Source organism: Macaca nemestrina, unplaced genomic scaffold, assembly GCF_043159975.1.
Source record: "Macaca nemestrina isolate mMacNem1 unplaced genomic scaffold, mMacNem.hap1 Scaffold_49, whole genome shotgun sequence".
NCBI lineage: Eukaryota > Metazoa > Chordata > Mammalia > Primates > Cercopithecidae > Macaca > Macaca nemestrina.
Genome location: NW_027257681.1, coordinates 451,344 through 470,009, shown reverse-complemented (window position 1 = coordinate 470,009; position 18,666 = coordinate 451,344). Strand labels below are relative to the sequence as shown.

At 48.9% G+C, this 18,666-nt stretch overlaps 1 protein-coding gene across 7 annotated transcripts in view; it reads left to right on the top strand.

The window, feature by feature from the left end:
• LOC139361431 (disco-interacting protein 2 homolog C-like) overlaps window positions 1-18,666 on the top strand; it is a 95,671-nt gene that overhangs the window by 49,457 nt on the left and 27,548 nt on the right. The window contains exons 4-7 of one of the 7 annotated variants that reach the window (XR_011619001.1): window positions 2,447-2,516; window positions 2,736-3,589; window positions 7,371-7,743; window positions 7,924-9,218. The exons of the other annotated variants lie outside the window; for them this stretch is intronic. The gene's annotated coding sequence lies outside the window, so the exon portion shown is untranslated. Of the gene's footprint in view, window positions 1-2,446; window positions 2,517-2,735; window positions 3,590-7,370; window positions 7,744-7,923; window positions 9,219-18,666 lie in introns of those variants that run through there. 7 annotated transcript variants of the gene reach the window in all.

Here is an 18,666-nt window from a genome sequence, read left to right as displayed (position 1 = left end):
CTCTGCCTCTCATGTCGTCCGTAGCCCTCACCACACGTCTGCTCTTCGCTCCTCGTGCCCACGGCCGGGGTCACGGGCTGCTCGCTCTGCCGTTTGAGATCCTCGGAAAAGGTGGTGTTTACACTGAAGGGAGATTGGGGGTGTGCAGCTGATTTTAAATAGGAGGAAATGATGGAAACAGAATGAGCAATTCCTAGCACTTAGTCTCAGGCTTGAGAAATTGTGTTTTAGAAGCAAGGTATCCCCAACTCCGGTTTTCTTCAAATTAAATCTTTTAAAGAGTCCACAAATACAAATAGTTAAAGCCTAAAACTATGCAAGAGAGGGCCTAGAGCCCAAGCCACTGCCAACTCTGACTCCAAGACACCTCAGAAACTTGGTCCTCCTCCTCAGAGAACCCCCCTTCTACTCCTCCCTGCACACTGCTCCCTCCACACTCCTCTTCCGCCCCCTCCCCTTCCGCCCCCTCCCCTTCTGCCCCCTCCCCTTCCGCCCCTTCCACTTCCGCCCCTTCCACTTCCGCCCCTTCCACTTCTTCCTTCCCCTTCCCTTCTTCCTTCCTCTCTTCCTTCCTCCCCTTCCTCCTCCCTCTTCTTCCTCTTCCCTTCTCTTCCTCTTCCCTTCTCTTCCTCTTCCCTTCTCTTCATCTTCCCTTCTCTTCATCTTCTTCCCTTCTCTTCGTCTTCTTCCCTTCTCTTCGTCTTCTTCCCTTCTCTTCGTCTTCTTCCCTTCTCCTCTTCTTCCCCCTCCCTCCTCTTCCTCCTCTTCCCCCTCTTCCCCCTCCCTCCTCTTCCTCCTCTTCCCCCTCCCTCCTCTTCCTCCTCTTCCCACTCCCTCCTCTTCCTCCTCTTCGCCCTCCCTCCTCTTCCTCCTCTTCCCCCTCCCTCCTCTTCCTCCTCTTCCCCCTCCCTCCACTTCCCCCTCTTCCCCCTCCCTCCACTTCCCCCTCTTCCCCCTCCCTCCACTTCCTCCACTTCCTCCTCTTCCCCCTCTTCCCCCTCTTCCCCCCGCCTCCCTCCTCTTCCCCCTCCCTGTCCTTGGGCAACCTCCATGGAACTCTGGTTGAAAGTCACTGGGTCTGTGGGGCCGTGCATTTGATAGACGAGCACGCTGAGGATCAGACACAAGTGACTGACTCAGAACAGCACAGAGGCTGACCCAGCTTGCATGCTGTCTCCTGCCTCCCGTAACACCGGGTTGTCCCTAATGGAAGAGAATCAATGATGCTGCTTCACTGATCTCCAGGGAAAACAGGTTGATAACAGGTTATAAACATGAGAATGTTTTGGAAAAGCCATCGTCCTCTTGTCAGCTCCATTTCTCCTGCCCGGAAGATGTAGGGAGAACCTGCCTTCAGCCCACCCTCATCCCATAATAGGACAGAGGACAAAGGGGCAGAGACCCAAGTCCTGTCAGTGCCCTCAGGAAACCCTCTGTTTCCTCCTCTCGGTGGAAGTGGAAACCATCCCGCTGGACTAGATCTTCCTGGGAAGCCCCTCCACCCCGAAAGCAAGGAATCTGGTTTGAGCACACACCATTCTTGGTGTCTTCACTTTCTGCAGCTGAACCCTGCATACGTGGCCCATTAATCTTGCTAGTCCAGTGTTACTGGGTCCTGGCAGTTTCTGTGGACTGACGGCAGGTGTTTACCATTGTGTTTAAAGAAGGGAATAGAACTTTATTGTGTCAAAATCAGATGATAACGATTGCCATGTGTTTCCTTGGGTTGGTTGGGGTGGGTGGTGCTCAACGCTTTTCCTGAGGGCTAAGTTCTTGTTTGAGACCGTCTCACTTTGTGGCCCAAGCTGGAGTGCAGTGGTGCGATCTTGGCTCACTTGCAACCTCCGCCTCCTGAGTTCAAGCTGTTCTCCCTGCCTCAGCCTCCCAAGTAGCTGGGATTATAGGTGTGTGCCACCACACTTGGCTAATTACAAAAATGTTTAATACAGGCTGGGTTTTGCCATATTGTCCAGGGTGGTCTCAAACTCCTTGCCTCAAGTGATCGGCCCACCTTGGCCTCCTAAAATGCTGGGATTACAGGCTTGAGCCACTGTGCCCAGCCTGATCCTGACATCTTTTAAAGCTGCCTTCATGTACCAAAAGCCAGTCTATGTTTGAAAATCAGTCTTGAAGAGCCTAGGAGGAGACGGATAAGCTTCAGCTAGGTAAATCACTATGCATATGTTAAAAATATGGGCCAAAATCTACCCCAAAATTTTAACCCTTCTGCTTTGTGTTTTATATCCGTTTATGGTTATTCTTTCAGTATTAAGATTTTAAAAGATTCTTTTGATAATTATGGACAAATTACTATTAAAACTCAGCTGTATTTGTAACACTTCAAAGAACTAATTGGATGACATTATTTTTCCCGGAAACATTTTGGATTATGACATAATTAGTGTTTATCTCTTTGCCAGAAATCTTTTTTTTTTTTCTTTTCCAGAACAGAAACCTGAAAAGAAAATTCCTTTGCATTAAGTGCTATTTCACTGTGTGACAATCAATTTTTGAAGGTGAGAACAAGATCTTCGTGTATTTTTGGGATAATTCTTGCTTAATAGTGAAAATGCTAAGTGTTAAATTTATGGAACAATTTGTTTCTTTGAAAATTACTATTTGCCTGCTCGCCAGGTGGGAGCTGATGAGAACGTGGATGTAAAAATTAAATTGTATTTAGCTTATATAAAAGAAGTTTTTAAAAAAGCTTTTTTTTTGTTTGTTTTGTGCTACAGAAGTGGCTTCGTTGTGGAAATGATGTTATTGCAGGCACCTAGAATTTTATCTCCTTCACTTCTACAATGGGAAGCAATTCTCCAACAAGCACAGAAATCTGACTTTCTGATATTGAGACTCCTAGGCATCAAGCCCCGTGGAAGGGTTGGTGATTACGTGAGCTTTGGCATTGGCGTTGATGTGGGCACCCTCCAAGCCGGACGCAGGGAGCAGGGAAGAGCAGAACAGGCCCCTCAGGAGCCATGAGAAAATCAAGTGTTGGCAGCAGTGGTGAGGGTTGATGTCAGGGGCCAGGAGGAGGTGGCGAAGGGAGCATGTGCCTCAAGGCAGCCCTGGAACCCGCCGTCCCTGTAGTGAGGTCTGGTCTGCAGGGGATGTGGACGGCCACGTGGCGAGGCCCACAGACAGCATGGACTTGGCTGCCTCAGAACTCTGGTGGACGTTGCAAACGGCCCCACAGGGTTGCAGTGCATATTCCTCGGACAGAGAAAAGACGCTTGAAACTGTTCCCGGCACGAAGCCAGCGCCCTGTGAACAGTGGCTCCTGCTGTCGTGACTGAGTGCCGTCCAACTGGGGGCAGTTGCTCTGCTCAGTTCACTTAATTGGGCGAGGAATGGGGTTGCCCTGCCTTCTACAAGCTTGACGCATTGAACGAGGACTCAGTTGATAAAGTACTCTGTGAATATGCTCTCCCGGCTAGAGTGAGCAAAGCCCAGGGAGCGAGTGGTTCTTCAGTATTAGCCAGGTGTTTGTGGTGGGCCAGCTGTGCGGCTGCCAGAGCGAATGTGACCAGGAAGCCTCTGTCCCCCCGGAGGTGGCCAGCGTTCCTGTTACACGTGCCGTAGGCAGAAGGTGGGCACTGCTGGGAAACTTGTTCATATTGTTGTTTTCTGATTGAAAATTCAAGGTTTCTGAGCATCCTACATCGAATCTGTACATTGCTGAGACTGTACACATTTCAACACTTGTTTTTCTCTGCTTTTCGGATCCATACAACCTGGCATTTGGCCGTGGCTTCCAGGACAGGCTGGATGCAGAGTGAAGTCCTCTCCTCACTGTCAATGTTTGCAGATGTCTTTTTGTATAAACTGTATGTATTGAGAGTCTCAATTAGGTTTTTATTTAACTAGACTTTTCAAATTGCCATGTACATAACTCTCCCAGTTACAGTCGTGAGCTAACGTGGGTTTTTGGTTTTACTTTGATGAACTTTTAACATTTGCATGCTAAATGTGGGGGTGGAGGTCATTTATCTGCTTTTCATTTCCTTCTTGGTTATACTTAGTGACTTTCAGGTAAGGTGTGGAAAGCGTGGTACAGGGTGAATTGCAGGCTGCAGTGTGGCGCGGTGGATGAGAGGCGGGGCTGCAGTGTGCACAGTGGATGAGAGTAAAGAGATTTCCATCCTCGAGGGAAACACACAACAAACAATTTAAAAAACTGATCGTCTAGCTTGCATGAGGTCCAACAAATTCAGTTTGCAAAGTTTAACTTCCAAGTTAACTTAGTAACTTTTCCCCTAAGTCATTAATTTAGTAGCTTATGTTTAAACATATTTTTCGCCTAAAGCAAGTCATAAATTCTAAAATGAATGACTAAACATGTAATAATTTAGGCATACAGCACCTGAAGGGAAAACTGCCAGTATGCTAAAATATTGGATACAGATGCTTAAAAAATATAATGTAGCATTCTTACAATGCATGTGCTTTTAGCATGTAACTTGGTGAGTAGTTTTGAGCTATATTTGTAGGAGTGTGTATATTGAATACTTTAGGACACCACTGCAGATGTGTGCGTGAGAGGTATAAATACTGAATGTTCTTTTCCTTCCCTTAAATGAAAAACATTAGCTCCCTTCATTTTTATTTTTATTTCTTGAAGTGGACTCTCGCTCTTGTTGCCCATGCTGGAGTGCAGTGGCGCAATCTCGGCCCACTGCAACTTCCGCCTCCTGGGTTGAAGTGATTCTCCTGCCTCAGCCTCCCCAGTAGCAGGGATTACAGGCACCCACCACCATGCCCCGCTAATTTTTGTATTTTTATTAGAGATGGGGTTTTCCCATATTGGCCAGGCTGGTCTCAAACTCCTGACCTGAGGTGATCTGCCCACCTCGACCTCCCAAAGTGTTGGGATTACAGGGCGTGAGCCACCTCGCCCGGCCAGCTCCCTTCTATAATGATTTATACAGTTGTTCTTGCTTTTTGTTTTTTCGAGACGGTGTCTTACTCTGTCGCCCAAGCTGCAGTGCAGTGATGGAAATCTTGGCTGACTGCAGCCTTCACCTCCTGGGCTCAGGTGATCCTCCCACCTCAGCTTCCTGAGTAGCTGGGACTAGACACATGTCACCACGCCCAGCTATTTTTTTTTTTTTTTTTTTGATATTTTTAGTAGAGACAAGGTTTTGCCATGTTTTCCAGGCTGGTCTCGAGCTCCTGGGCTCAAGCAATCTCCTGGCCTCAACCTACAAAACTGCTGGGATTAAAGGCGTGAGCACCACATCTGGCCCATTTTTTTTTCCTTCCAGGAGTCGACTTTCAGAAAACCCTTCAACTTTGCAAGCTTAATTTTCCATAAAAATATTCCTCTACGATAAAAGCAAGACACAAAGAAGTATGTGTGGACTGCGGTTAAAAATTTTCAACACAACATAGCTTAGGAAGGTTGACATTGACAAAGAGCAGGAGGCCCGTTCAGTGCCTTCTAGGCAGTGGGAATGGCGGTCTGTGGGCGACCCTAACGTGTGCGGCGTCCTGAGACGTGATCGTGGTGGTCACGCTTTTACGGAGGGCTTCCTGGGAGTACCAGAGGCTGTTCTTCTGCAGTCGGCCAGCCAGGCAGCAGCTGCCGGAGAAGGAACAAGCAGTAAAAGACAGATGTACACGGTGTTATTGTGGCTGAGACGTTAAAACCAGGCTCACTTTGTTCTTACCGTTTTAAAAAACTTATAATGAAGTCCTTAAATATGTTCAGGATTTCAAAGCAGTTGTGGGTGTGTCTGTGTCTCTAGCTCGTGTTTGGGTGCTTCCTGCGAAGAGAGCTCAGAGACGCTACCTTTCCTTCATGAGGTGACAGGGCCTGGAGAGGTGTGAACCCCATGGTGGGGGGATGACTGACCTGGGGTGAGGCTGGGTCAGCGTGGGGATCCACCCTCACTCCGCGTTCCTGTAGGCAATCCACAGTTCTAAGTCTTTCTGATATGGGTAAAATGAACCTGGAAGAGGGGTTATTTTTTAAGAAGTAAGTGCCATGTTCTTTTTTCCTCATACTTTTCCGTGTTTAAGCAGCATTGAAGGATAAGACACTAGTAGCATGTTGTTTTGGAAGCAATGTTGTTGGTTATATTTCGTTGAATCTGACCCTAAGGTTGCCTGGTAACACAAGTTTTCCTTTAACAACATGGAACTCTGTTGAATCTGTTGCCCCATTGGCTGAGCCGCCTGAAATCAGTGCGGTGGCAGCTGAAGAGGCCTCTTCCCCTTGGAGGAAGCCGCTGGATTGGCAGGAGGCACCGCCCTCGATTGAGGGAGTGAGAGGGGTTTGCAGAGACCCCACGTGGCCCCTGTGGCTCTCTCCTGCCCCCTGCTGGTTGGCCAAGCAGCCTCGCGACAGTGTGCTCATTGTGAATGTTCACTGGGGCAGGCCAAGGCTTTTGTTCCAGAAACACTGACTTCAGAAACAGCCGGCTGTGTGTGTTGAGCATGGCAAGAAAGACTTATGTGTGTCTTAAACCTCTTGAAGAACGCAAGTTGATGTTTCAAATGCATCTCGAAGGCTAATGACTTTGCTATGGTCAAATACCGGGTCAATTTAGATATGCCTGATCTCTGCAGAGCTTTGATCAGGTAGCCCAGGAGCAGTTAAACACAAACGCTGACTGGAAACCCTGGCACAGGGAGGCACTGGAAACAGCAAGCTGCTATTAACATCATAGTGAGACGCAGTGGCCTGATCTCTTAGGGGTGTCAGCTTCTTTTGCTTCTAGACCTACATCTGCGTTACAATACAGTTTTGTTCAGTTTATCCCCATTACTCCGCTGTCTTCGCTGTTAAAGTCTCAGCCAGCACTTAGCTCTGACACTGCAGGAATTTGACTGTGCAGCTGACCAGGGCTACCTGGCATGGCTGTAAAGCAGGCGAGAGCTTTCCGGAAGGCAGTGACGAGAACCTGAAGCAGAAAAGAGCGTTGCTGGTCCACGTACGACAGTGCACCTGCAGCAGAGCATGTACCTGCGCGTACAGGCTAAACAAGTGTAGAAGAGAAGAAAACCACCTATGATTAGTCACTTAAAATGCCGCACACCCAACCTTGAGACCCTAGGACATACAGTAGTAGGGGGCTTGGAGATGGCAGGTGTGCTGAAGTCTGATTTTCTCACTTAACTTTTCCAGCAGCGTTTTTCTCATCTCTAAGCTGGGGCTAACAACTGCCCCACATAGATTTGTGAATGGAACCGTGCATGTAAAGTGGGGTAGCCCCCAGGATCTAGGAAGTACTCGTGGTCAGTGTTGGTGGTCATGCATGCTGTACGGGTCCCCCAGGAGGATCATTGCTACAGATAACTCGCTACGTTCAATGTCACTGAATGTAAAAGGTGGGAGTTTCGCTTCTGATGTGTCTGGTTTGCTGCAGGCCGCGCTGCACCCCGTGGTTCCTGAGCCCTGGGCTGAAGTACGCCCTGCTGCATCGCCTGTGCCGCTTTTGCTGTGCAACGAGAGCTCCTGCCCTGGGAAACTTCCTCGCGCCTGACGAGAACCACAGTCTGCAGCAAGACCTGTCCGAAGCGTGGGCAGCGACTTTGTGGGGTTTGTCGGCCCTTCTCTCAGGTGTCTTGTGTCTCATGGATCAGCCGACGAGCCCTGTCAGATGCCTCTCTCCTGTCTAGAGGCGCACTCTCCAAAACGCTGCCTGCCACCTGGATCTCCTGGCGCAGAGTGAGGCCACATCTGCAGACCTTAGCGCATAGAGTCCCCAGGCATTCGGCAAGAAGGGGAGTGGGCTGCATGTGAGTTCCCCCTGCGGAAGCCGACTCTGCTCCCTACTCTGCTTTTGGGGTGCCGGATGTTCAGACCTGCTGTGTCTATCGGGGGCTATGGCGGGGTGGTGGGAGTAGGGGCCGGGAGCAGCATGGATGGATCCAGGGAAGGACTTAGTTGAATGCCAGCTGTCCACATACTTTTTGCAGGTCTTGGACAAGCTCCCTCGTTTCTGTGGGCTTCGATTTGATTGTAAGACTAGGACGCCGCCCGAGTCTGAAGATGTCGTTGTGTGCAGGAATGCCTGGCGCAGTCACAGTGGGTTTTCCGTCAGCCTCCTTGCCCATCCCTGGGTCAATCAGAAGCCATGCGTGCCACAAGTAAATTCCAGTCTGTCCGAAAAACCAGTTGACCCTGAGTTTTACGGTCAAGCATCGTGAGTGTCCTTGCCAGGAAATGCCACTAGATGTCTTGGGCCTGCTCCTCTATGTCCACAGCAATCCCCGGGACAGGCTGGTTCAGGACGTGGGAGGTGGGAGTCGGTATTGTACCTAGGACAGGCTGAAGTCAAAGGCTCATTTGCTCTGTGAGGGGTGATCAGGATGACACATCAAGAGGAGCCCCGTGGCTGACACTGGAGGTGGACGGTCGGGTCGGATTGGCCGCCCTCCAGCAGGTATTTCGAGTGATGCCTTCCCTGGGTCACGCAGCCCTGATCTGTAGCGCACAACTTCCCAGCTCCAGCCAATCTGGTCTTGCCGTCTCCTTCCAAGAAGGTAGGTGTGGCGCAGTTGCCTTTAAGCGTCTCCTACTGGATACCGCAGGGCGACAGCAAGCAAGCACGGGCGGCGTTTTCCTTACGTTGACCAAAATACGCGGGGCCAGCTTTGAACGATCCCATTCAGCATCACACGTGTGCATCGGCCACTCGCCTGTCCATCTGCCACAGACAGGCATGGACAGGACCATTGAGTGGTCTTTACGGCAAAGAGCCTAAAGGGCTCACAGGAAAACCGGAAGCAGCGCAGTGGTAACAGCGTAGCAATACCTGTCATTGATCAAAGGGTGTTCTGGGCCGGACGTGGTGTTAAGTGATCCAATTCGGTTAGCACTCTTAAAATTAACCCCCTTTTGCCTATCAGGAAATTGAGGATGGAGGGCATTAATGCCAGGGAGCAGGGAGTAAGGGGACTCACAGAGGGGCTGAGGGGCTGGGCACTCTGAACCCACGGATCTGCCCCCAGGCCCCGGCTGCACGGGCACCAGAGTTGCTGCTCTGCAGAGGGGGAGCAGCTCTAGGGAAAAGATGGAGCCTGACGTGGGTGAGATTTGGATATTTTCAGAAGAGACTTTCAGCCTGGAATGAGGGTGTAAGTGATTGAATTGGAGTGATGAGCCAGAAAGCCCGGCTGCAACAGCTCCCCTGTGAGGTGAGGGAGGAAGGCCTTGGGGGCGCCTGGCTGAGCAGAGGCCCTGGGTCGCCAGGAGCTGCGGCGGGCTTGGAAAGGGGGAGAAACGCAGCGCCCTGCACTGCAAGGGCAACGATACGTGGTTGTGGTTCTTCCTGACAGTGACAGGCACAAATGGTGCTGATAGTGGAATGCACGGAGTCTGCCTTCAGAGAACTCCTTGTGTCTTTTAAAGCCTGGGCCTCTCATTTAAACTTGGTGGCCTCAGGTGAATGGTCAGAAACAGTTTCTGATGAGGTTGCAGAGATTGTGCGTGGCCTGTGATTATGCACAGCCTCTGATTGTGTTGTCTGTGCAGCCTCTGATTTTGTGTGGTCTCTGATTATGGCCTCTGGCCTCTGCGTGGCCTCTGTGTGTGGTCTCTGATTGTGTGTGGTCTCTGTGCAGCCTCTGATTGTGTGTGATCTCCAATTGTACTCAGTCTCTGATTGCGGCCTCTGATTGCGCACGGCCTCTGTGGGTTGTGTGAGTTTCTCGGGAATAAGTAGATGAGCCTCGTGCTGGGGCAGGTGTGCCTTTTGTTGGGCATGTGGAGGAGGAAGAAGTTTAACCCACTCCCTCTTTGGGAATGGCAGGGCAGTAACAAAGGCGGTTGATTTATACATGGCCATCCTCGTGAGGTGAGGACCTGAAAGGTTTACTGCTTTCCTGGAAAGCTGCTCTGGGTGTCACCATCACTGGTCATGGACAGCAGCTCAGAAGCCCACTTAAGGTGCAGGGATGGACCGGAGCTGGTCCTGTCTGTGCCCAGGCTGCTGGTCACACCGACGGCCAGGCGATGGCTGTCTTTGCACGAAGCTGGGGTCAGAGTTAATTTGGGCAGTGTCGGCTTTGATTTAGATCAAGACTGGTCCGTCTTCCTAAAATACTAGCCATGAAAGCTTTCATAGATTGTAGTTCTTTGGGAGGTTTCTATGTGGTTTTTAGACGTTTAAAGCATAAGGCACATGGCCAGTGTTGAATTACATTTTGTTCAGTGTAACTGACAGGACACTGGACCTGAGTCCCAGGCCTGCCACGGGATTCAGGGAGCTTCAGAGAGGGGGATGTTTATGCTCAAGTTTTCGCAGATGGAATGGGACATGGGCAGAGGGTTGGAATGCTCTAACCTTCAATCTTCAGTCATCGGTATCACCTGTGCACACGCATATCATTTTCAAAGATGGATGAGCTTTTGGGAAATATCTAAAGACTTTTCAAGTTTTGAAGGAAGCCGGGATGACCCTGGAAATGTCAAGTGTCTTGGCTGGTGACCAGGTCCATCACCACGCACATGGACCCTAACCTCGCACACCTCTGTTCCCGCACAGTGGGTGACCAGGTTCGGAACCTCGAAAACTTCTGATTGGGCGCCGCTGGTGACTAGGTCTGTAACCTTGCCTGGCTCTGATTGGACACAGCAGGTGACAAGGTCCCTAACCTCAAAAGCTTCTGATTGGGTGTAGCTGGTGACCAGGTCTGTAACCTCGCATGGCTCTGATTGTGTAGAGCTGGTGACCAGGTCGCTAATCACACACACCTCTATTCGTACACAGTGGGTGGCCAGGTCCATCACCTCACACCTCTGATTGTGCATAGCGGGTGACCAGGTCTGGAACTTTACACACCTCTGATCGTGCACAGCGGGTGACCAGGTCCATGACCTCACACCTCTGATCATGCACAGCTGGCGGGTACAGGACCCACTTCAGTGAGGGGCTGACTTCCCAGGTGTGAAGGGGGAATGTTGTGTGGCTCGCTAAACCCCTCCATGCTTTGGGGGCTCCAGGCTGTGGCCGGCAAGTAGGATGTTGTCCCAGGAGGCTGCTGTGTGTGGGGGCGGGAGGAGGCAGCTGCAGGGTGGTGAGGGCGTGTGTATTGCTGGGAGTGGTCTGATCCATGCCTTCTGCATGTGAGTTCTGGCGATTCTCTTCCGGTATGTTGGTGGATCATTCAGCATCCCCATCATATTTGAGATGAACTGTGCTCTGTGAGTGGCCCTGCCCTGGGTCATGACCACACGCTGGACTTGAGCTGTGGGAGCCACATGGACAGTTGGAGGCCTCAGACCCCAGGGCTACACACACCGAGATTTCCTGGCTGAGTCTCCCCAGTACTCATGCTGATCTCCTTTGCTGCTGCTGTCTCAACCCCTGACATGGCACAGCTTCCCTCTCAGAAGATGTCATGGAGCTTGTCTGCTGTTCGTAAATCTTACGCATATTTGGAGGCGTTAGCTTCATGCAGAAGTGCTGCAAGCAGGAGATAATGGAGGCTTGGCTCCACCTGGTGGTCTCCAGGAGTCTCTCTCCACCTGCAACCTAGCAAGTCAAGGTTACCTGAATGTGTCGTCCGAAGGTAACAAGCATGGGAAACATGTCAATGCCATGCAGTGTGAGGTGGTTCTGGGAATACCAGTACACTCTCGTGTTGCCAAATGTCATGTCGTGTAGATGTCACAGCCTCCTTTTCTTTGTCACTTGTGTTGGTAATCCCCTGGATTTCTCAAATCTCTGGATTTCTCAGGTTCTTTACTTCTCCAGGAAAAAAACCTGCCCCATTGTCCTGTTACCTCTGAAAGGGGGCTTTTACAGCAGGAGGTGATGCAGCAGCTGTCAGTATAGGCACATGCTGCAGGATCCTACTAGTCTCAGGTGCACCCAGAGGGAATATAGCTGGGCAGGTGGTCCCCATCTCCTGTGTCGTCAGGGGCACCCACAGGAAGCACAGCTGGGCAGGTGGCTCCATCTCCACTGGTGCCAGGTGCACACAGGAATCACAGTTGGGCAGGTTGTTTATTGCCAGGAAGTGCAGCTGGGGTTCAGCCCAGAGCCTCAGGCAGGGGGTTAATAGATTGGAAAGGTTGAGAACCTTGGCTTGATCACTGAAACACAAATTGTGGCAGTAGAAGGTGGACGTTCCCCCCACCGTTCCTCAAACGTTTTGCTTTCTCCTGTTTCCCTGAACAGCGTCTTTTTAACTCCTAAGATAGCTCCTGCATATATATCTGTATATCCTTGTAGAGGGACTAGAGACACTGCTGGAAAGTTAGTAACTCTGTATTGATGAGGTGCCAGTTATCAGTCTGTTGCCTTAAAACATCAGCGATTGAAATTGCTCCTCCGAGCATGACTGGACGTGTTGCCGTTCTCTGTACAGTTTTCTTTTGGGGAGGTGTGCACGGTTCCGGGAAGGGTGCTGGGCTGCAATTATGTGGGTGTGGACACAGGTCCCAGCAGAACAGTATCCCTCGGAGGGCAGGGTGGGGATCCCGCGGGTTCACGGCAGTTTTGCTAAATGAATGAATGAACGAACGAACTTAGCACTGAGAGTCACATGAGCTCATACAGAAAAGGCTTTGAGTGTTGAGAAATGGAGATTGAAGAGCTCACCTGTTCTCTTGGAGTCCAATTTGGGGTCAGTGCCGCTTGGAGCTGAGGGGTTTGACATGCAATAAAAGCTGTGATGTAGCCATAAAGTGTGATGTTCTAGTGATTTGGTTTATGCAGCTGTTGCCTTCTGTTGAGGCTGAAAAGAACCAGATTAGTGGTCACTTGTTACTCAGGCCTTGTGCTTTCTTAGGAAAAAGGAAGGGGCACTAAATTTTTAGTGATAAAGTGACACAACATGGGAACACAGGAAGCGTCTCATCTTTTTACTTGTGACTTGGTCACGGAGCCCGTGGGTACTTCTCAACACGGTCACCCTGCAGCTTCCGTGTCCCGTCCTCACTCTCCCAGGCTAATGTGGCCATGCCAGGGATCCTACTCACAGGTCTGATGGCAACATTGCATGCTGGCTTTGTCCCCCAGGACTTGCAGGTGGTTCATGCCTGGAATAGTTCCGTGGTAGCCAGGGTATCAGCGGGTGGCCGGCCTCAGCTTCCAGCATGGCCTTTATTCTCCATGGGGCGTTGGAACTGATTTTTGCGCAATAGTGATTTGACAGTGATTGATATGCTGTGGGTCTCCGGCCCAAGGAGATGGGGATAAATATTCTTTGCTGCTCTTTCATGCTCTGGGTGGCAGGGAGTTGGATTGAAGACTGCAAGTGACACCCGCACGTGTCGTGAGATGAAGAGAGAGTATTTCCATGAAATCCTGTGTTTAGAGAATTAGATCAGTTGTATTTCTAACCCAGAAGTTGAAAGCAGTTGATTTTAAGTGTGATGAGGAGCTGGAATTTAATTTCTGAGTCAAATAATTACTGTGGAAATGAGTCTTTGGACTTGGAATTGAAATGAACGGTTGTAAATTTAGGGTAAGTCACAGTAACGTGTTTAGACAAAACATCTGATGTAGGTGGCAGAGTTTTTCAGGTATGTATAGAAATGTGATGAAAACGGTAGGGGATAAAGGAGGATTGTCCTGTCCTGAAAGATTGAAAAAGTGGATTATAAATGCGGACCTCGGTGTTCGTATAGAGGCCATCAAACTTAACTCGGTAGTTCGCACAGCAGAATGGTAAGAGCCGAAGGAATGTTTCTGGATGTTCTTCAAATGACTCCTTCCTCTCAGCGTGGAAGCTGTGGTTAGTGTCCACCGGTTCTGGGTCTGCCAGCGATGTCTCCTGGGTGGTCAGGTGGCGCTCTCAGAGAAAGATGCAAGGAACGCTTCCATGGTTTTCTGCCAACTATAAGATAATCTTTGTAGCCCCTGGTTCCATTTGTTTCTCCCTTGCAGTTTTATTTTGTTTTTTAAATTTATGTATAGTAGCACTGCCACTCTTTTGTGGGCAGTTCTGTTAGTTTCCTAGTGCTTACGTCCATCCACTTCGTTGAAGTGTCTGTCTGACCTTTGCCAATTTTTTTAATTGGAATATTTATTGTCCTCTGTTTCTTTCCCTTTCATGTAACTTTTAGCTTGCCTTATCTACAGAAAGTCCTGGCGGGATTTATGTTGGAATTTTACATCTGCAGGTCAGTGTCCTGCCGGGATTTATGCTGGAATTACGTTAAGTTTATTGGTCAATGTGGAGAGAATTGGCGTCTTGACCATGTTGCCGATTCTCCTTGGACTTGTGGCTCAGGTGATGTAGCTCTTTTCTTTCTTTAGCGTTTTGTGGTTTTCTTCATACACATCCTCTGTGTGCTTTGTTAGATTTATACCTACGCGATTTTTATATAGCTACTGTGAGTGTGTGGTTTTTAAAATTTAGGTCCCAAATATTAATTTGCCCGTATGTAGAGTAAGATTTGATTGTGTGCTGTGACTTGGCTGAACTCAGTTATTAGATCTAGGACTGACGGTTGTAGATTCCTTGGGAATTTTTATACGTAGGCTTTTGGTGTGACTAGAGTTTTCTCCTTTCTGTTTTCAGTTTCCTTTATTTGTGCTCATTGTGATGTACTTTTACTGGTTTTGAGTTGAAGATGGCAGCTTAGATTATGGACCTGAGACCTTACTTTTTTTTCAAATATGAGCCTTTCGTGCTATAAGCTTAGTTCCCATCATGATTTTGGCTGCAATTCATAAATTTTAATTTTTGTGTCAGTTCAGTTGACAATTACTTTCCTTTGAACACTCATGGTGGTTTTATTTAGTTCACTCAAATCTCATTTTAGCAAAAGATAAAAATTCATGCAGGTTTAGTTCCTGCGTGTGCCTCATAATATCTTCACATTTTGTGCCTTGACCAGTAAATAATTGAGCTTATCAGGGAGATGGTTGCATGGTATATTGGTGTTGTAAAAATTATGTGGGAATTTGAAAGTTTCTGAGACAGGGTCTCCATCGCCCAGGCTGGAGTACAGTGGTACAATCAGAGCTCAGTGCAACCTCGAACTCCCAGGCTCAAGCAATCCTCCCACCTCAGCCTCCTGAGTCGCTAAGACTACAGGTGCATGCTGTCACACCCAATTAATTAATTTTGTTTTTTGTAGGAATGGAGTTTCACTCTGTTGCCCAGGCTGGTCTTAAACTCCCGGCCTCAAGTGGTCCTCCCACCTCCGCCTCCCAAAGTGCTGGGATTACAGGCGTGAGCCAGCGTACCTGGCTGGGAATTGAAGTGCCACGAGGGTACAGAGGTTTTATGTTTTGTGTTCTGATATTGCCACATACCTGACATTGCCTGGCCCGCAGTCGGTGCGTAACGCATATTCCTGAGTGAAAGGATACTGCAGTGCCTATGTATTGAATTAAATTTAATTTCACTCACTCGTGTTTCTCTTTGTCAGTCCTTTTGCCTCTCTGGACTGCTTTGTTCTACAAGTTACCTTGTAATAGGATCACGTTCTTCAAGTGGTTTTGCACTTTGATTATTGACCTTTTTTTTTTTTTCATTTTAAATGAAAGAAATCCCCCTTCCCCCCCATTCGCTCTAAGATATTCTCATCTTCCCTCGGTCATTGGGATGTATGGTACCAACACATGTCTCTTCATAAACATGTTATAATAAAAATCCTTGAATACGCAGGTGCTTACATAGACAGACGTTTCTTTTATTAAGAGTTGGTGTTGCAAAGCAGAGATCTTGACAAGTTCTACTTCTCGTAATATATCAGTGAGTATAGGATTGCATACATTCTACTTTATTTGACTTCTAAATAAAGAATATTCTTAATCATTGCCACTTAATAAACGTTGGGCAAGATGTTTTAGAAAGGATGTTTCCACAAATCAAAGTTTGTACTATCAACATTGTTATTTAAATAGCTAGTGAAACCTTCAAAATCTTATCACATTTACATGTTGCACCAGGAATCATCTCTGCTTTCCTCCCTGCAACTCGGTATTTTTGACGCGATCTGAGTTAGTGCACAGGAAGCCTCAGTGTTTCCTGGAGGGATGCCCGCAGCTCACTGGCCTCAGAGAAAGTCGTAACGTGTGCACGAACTTCTCTGGAATAACTTAAGCTTATTACATACATCTTCTGGTAGGTCGTTTGCCCCCTCCACTCTCCAAAAGAAAACCTCAGACGTCTTAAATTAACCGTAAGTCTTTTCGGGACTGAGCCATTATTTCAGAAAGCAAGATTGTCAGAGAAAAAATACAGCTTTAAGGATGATAGAAAGATCTTAGCATCTTCTGAAGCCTGAAATCTGTGGCAGGAGACAGCGCAATCATTCCTGTCCTGAAGGTACCTAGCCTGTCCCGTTTTGTTTTCCATTGCTTACCCAGATATGGTGATTAAAGAAAATCACTGGAGTCATTGAATTAAGCATCCCTTTATTTCCAGCTTTTAAAAGGTTTTAAGTTAAAATATAACTTTGTAAATCTTTTATGCAGCAAACGTTTGGCGATATTATGTCTGTGTTCTCTGTGCGCTTTCTCTGTTTTGTGTAGGATTTCTGTTTTATGTACTCTGTGCGTTGCATGGCACACAGTAGGTATTAAATATTTGGGGGATGAATGAATGAACTGGGAAACAAAGTTCAGGATAATTTCTACGGCATTTGGAGATTCTCACGTACAGCCTAGGCACATACGGTGTTACCAAACAAGGCCCAAGTGAAAGCTACAGTATTTATGTGATTGCTAAGCAGCAGTCACTTTCTCTTCATCCATCCTGGATTTGTGGGGTCACGGGACCTGCTGTGAAGTAGTACCGTATAATGTCTGACGGAGCAGCCAAGGGCTGGTGGCCACAGGTCTCAGGACGAGAACACAGAAGCAGTCGTGGGCCCTGCTCCTGAGATGGGCAGGTGTTGGCTGTGAGCCCACCTTTGCCCCAGATGTTCATGAGCAGGGAGGCGCTTGTCAGGGAAGCAGGTGCATGTTGCCTGCAGGGGTCCCCGGCATGTACAGATGGAGGGAGTGCCTGGCTGAACCCACATCTCCTGTGAAGGCTAGCAGGAGTCAGCACTTGCTTGAGGGGTCCCTAGTTTTATTCCCTGAGTCTGAACTTGCTCTCAATGGCCCTGTCTGCCTTCAGAATCCACCTGAGTGAGAGCTGGGTGGCTTAGGGTTGGGGCCACTTCCCCGGTCCCAGTGTGGCAGGGCCAGGTTACTGGAGATAAGTCCTAGTCAGCACCTCGACTACTCACAGGTTCGAGGGGCTTAGTATATCCATGCTCGCTCTATGATAAAGTCAGCAATTTGGCAGATGATAACTGGACATTTCAGAGTTCCTTTAAAAGGTGTCAGTAAAGCCCATGATATGGTTTGGCTCTGTGTCCCCACCACAATCTCATCTCGAATTGTAATTTCCATAACCCCACATGCCAAGGGCAAAACCTTGGGAGGTGATTGGATCCTGGGAGCTGATTCCCCTTTGCCGTCCTCGCGATTGTGAGGAGTTCTCACGAGATCTGGTTTTTCGTTAAGTGTAGGACTCCTCCCCCTTGCACACTTCCCTCTCGCCTGCCACCGTGTAAGACGTGCCTTTGCTTCCCCTTCACCTTCTGCCATGATCATAAGTTTCCTGAGGTCTCCCCAGCCATGTGGAACTGTGACTGAAACCTCTGCCTTTATAAATTACAGAGTCTTGGGCAGTTCTTTATATCAGCGTGAAAACACTGATGCAGCCCAGCAATCCACAGAGAGAGGAGGTGACAGTGTGAATGCTGCTGTCAGGCCTGTGATGCCAACACGTGCCACGTGTGGCGAACCTCAGCCATGCGGCCATCGAGGGGTCGCACCTGCGATGCTGACAGGGAGTCAATCAGCATCGTGTGCGGTGAACCTCAGCCGTGTGGCCGTCGAGGGGTTTAGCCGTGCTGTTCTCATTAAGCAGCCCATTTTCAAAGTCTGAAAAAGGGTAAAAAATATTAACAGTGCTAAAGTTTTCAGAGTCAGTGCCTTGCATGAAAACTGGTGGTTGAGAATTCCTCAAGGAAAGCAGAAGTTGTTCGCAGAACTCAGCAGTGCTCCGCGGCACAGAGGGACATTGGTGAGAAATGCCAGCATTGCAGATAAGTAACATTCACAGCTCTCAAAAAGCGTGTTTTATCTATAATTAGCTGGCAGGACTCAACAAATGCACATTGCCTCCTTAATTTGCCCACACTGCAGATGCTTTTTTCAGGCCGGGGGTGTTACTGGGGAGCAGTGAGTGGGGTCCTGGCTCTTTCCAAGGTACCCTGGAGGTGAGAGGAGATTTTGTACTCAGGGATGGAGGTCGGGACATGCTTGAGCCCAGAGTCTTGGGGTGAGCTGACTTCTTCATTGAAAAATTGTATTTGCTGAGAAGGAACGGGCAGAAACTTCATTTCAGACAAATGAAAGGGAAGTCAGTCATCCCTTGACAGAGGTGCATCTCTGACGTGCCCTCTGAGAGAGACCCTAGGGCAGCAGGGAGAAAGAAGAAAGCGTGACTCTCCGCTGTTCTACACGTCCTGGTGTGGGGTCTCTCAGCCGGGACCCCAGAGGAGAGGCAAGCGTCTCTACTGGTGCCTGCTTCTGTGGCACGAACTGCTGACTGTGAGTGAGATCGGTTCTCTCAGGTGTGGAGATTCGAGGGGCTCTGAGGACTTCCTTCAGCTGAGGCATCTCCTGTTGGAGCCGAGTCGTTCCCTGGGTACGGCGTGTGCCTGTCATCTGCTGCCCCGCCCTTCGTGAAGACACA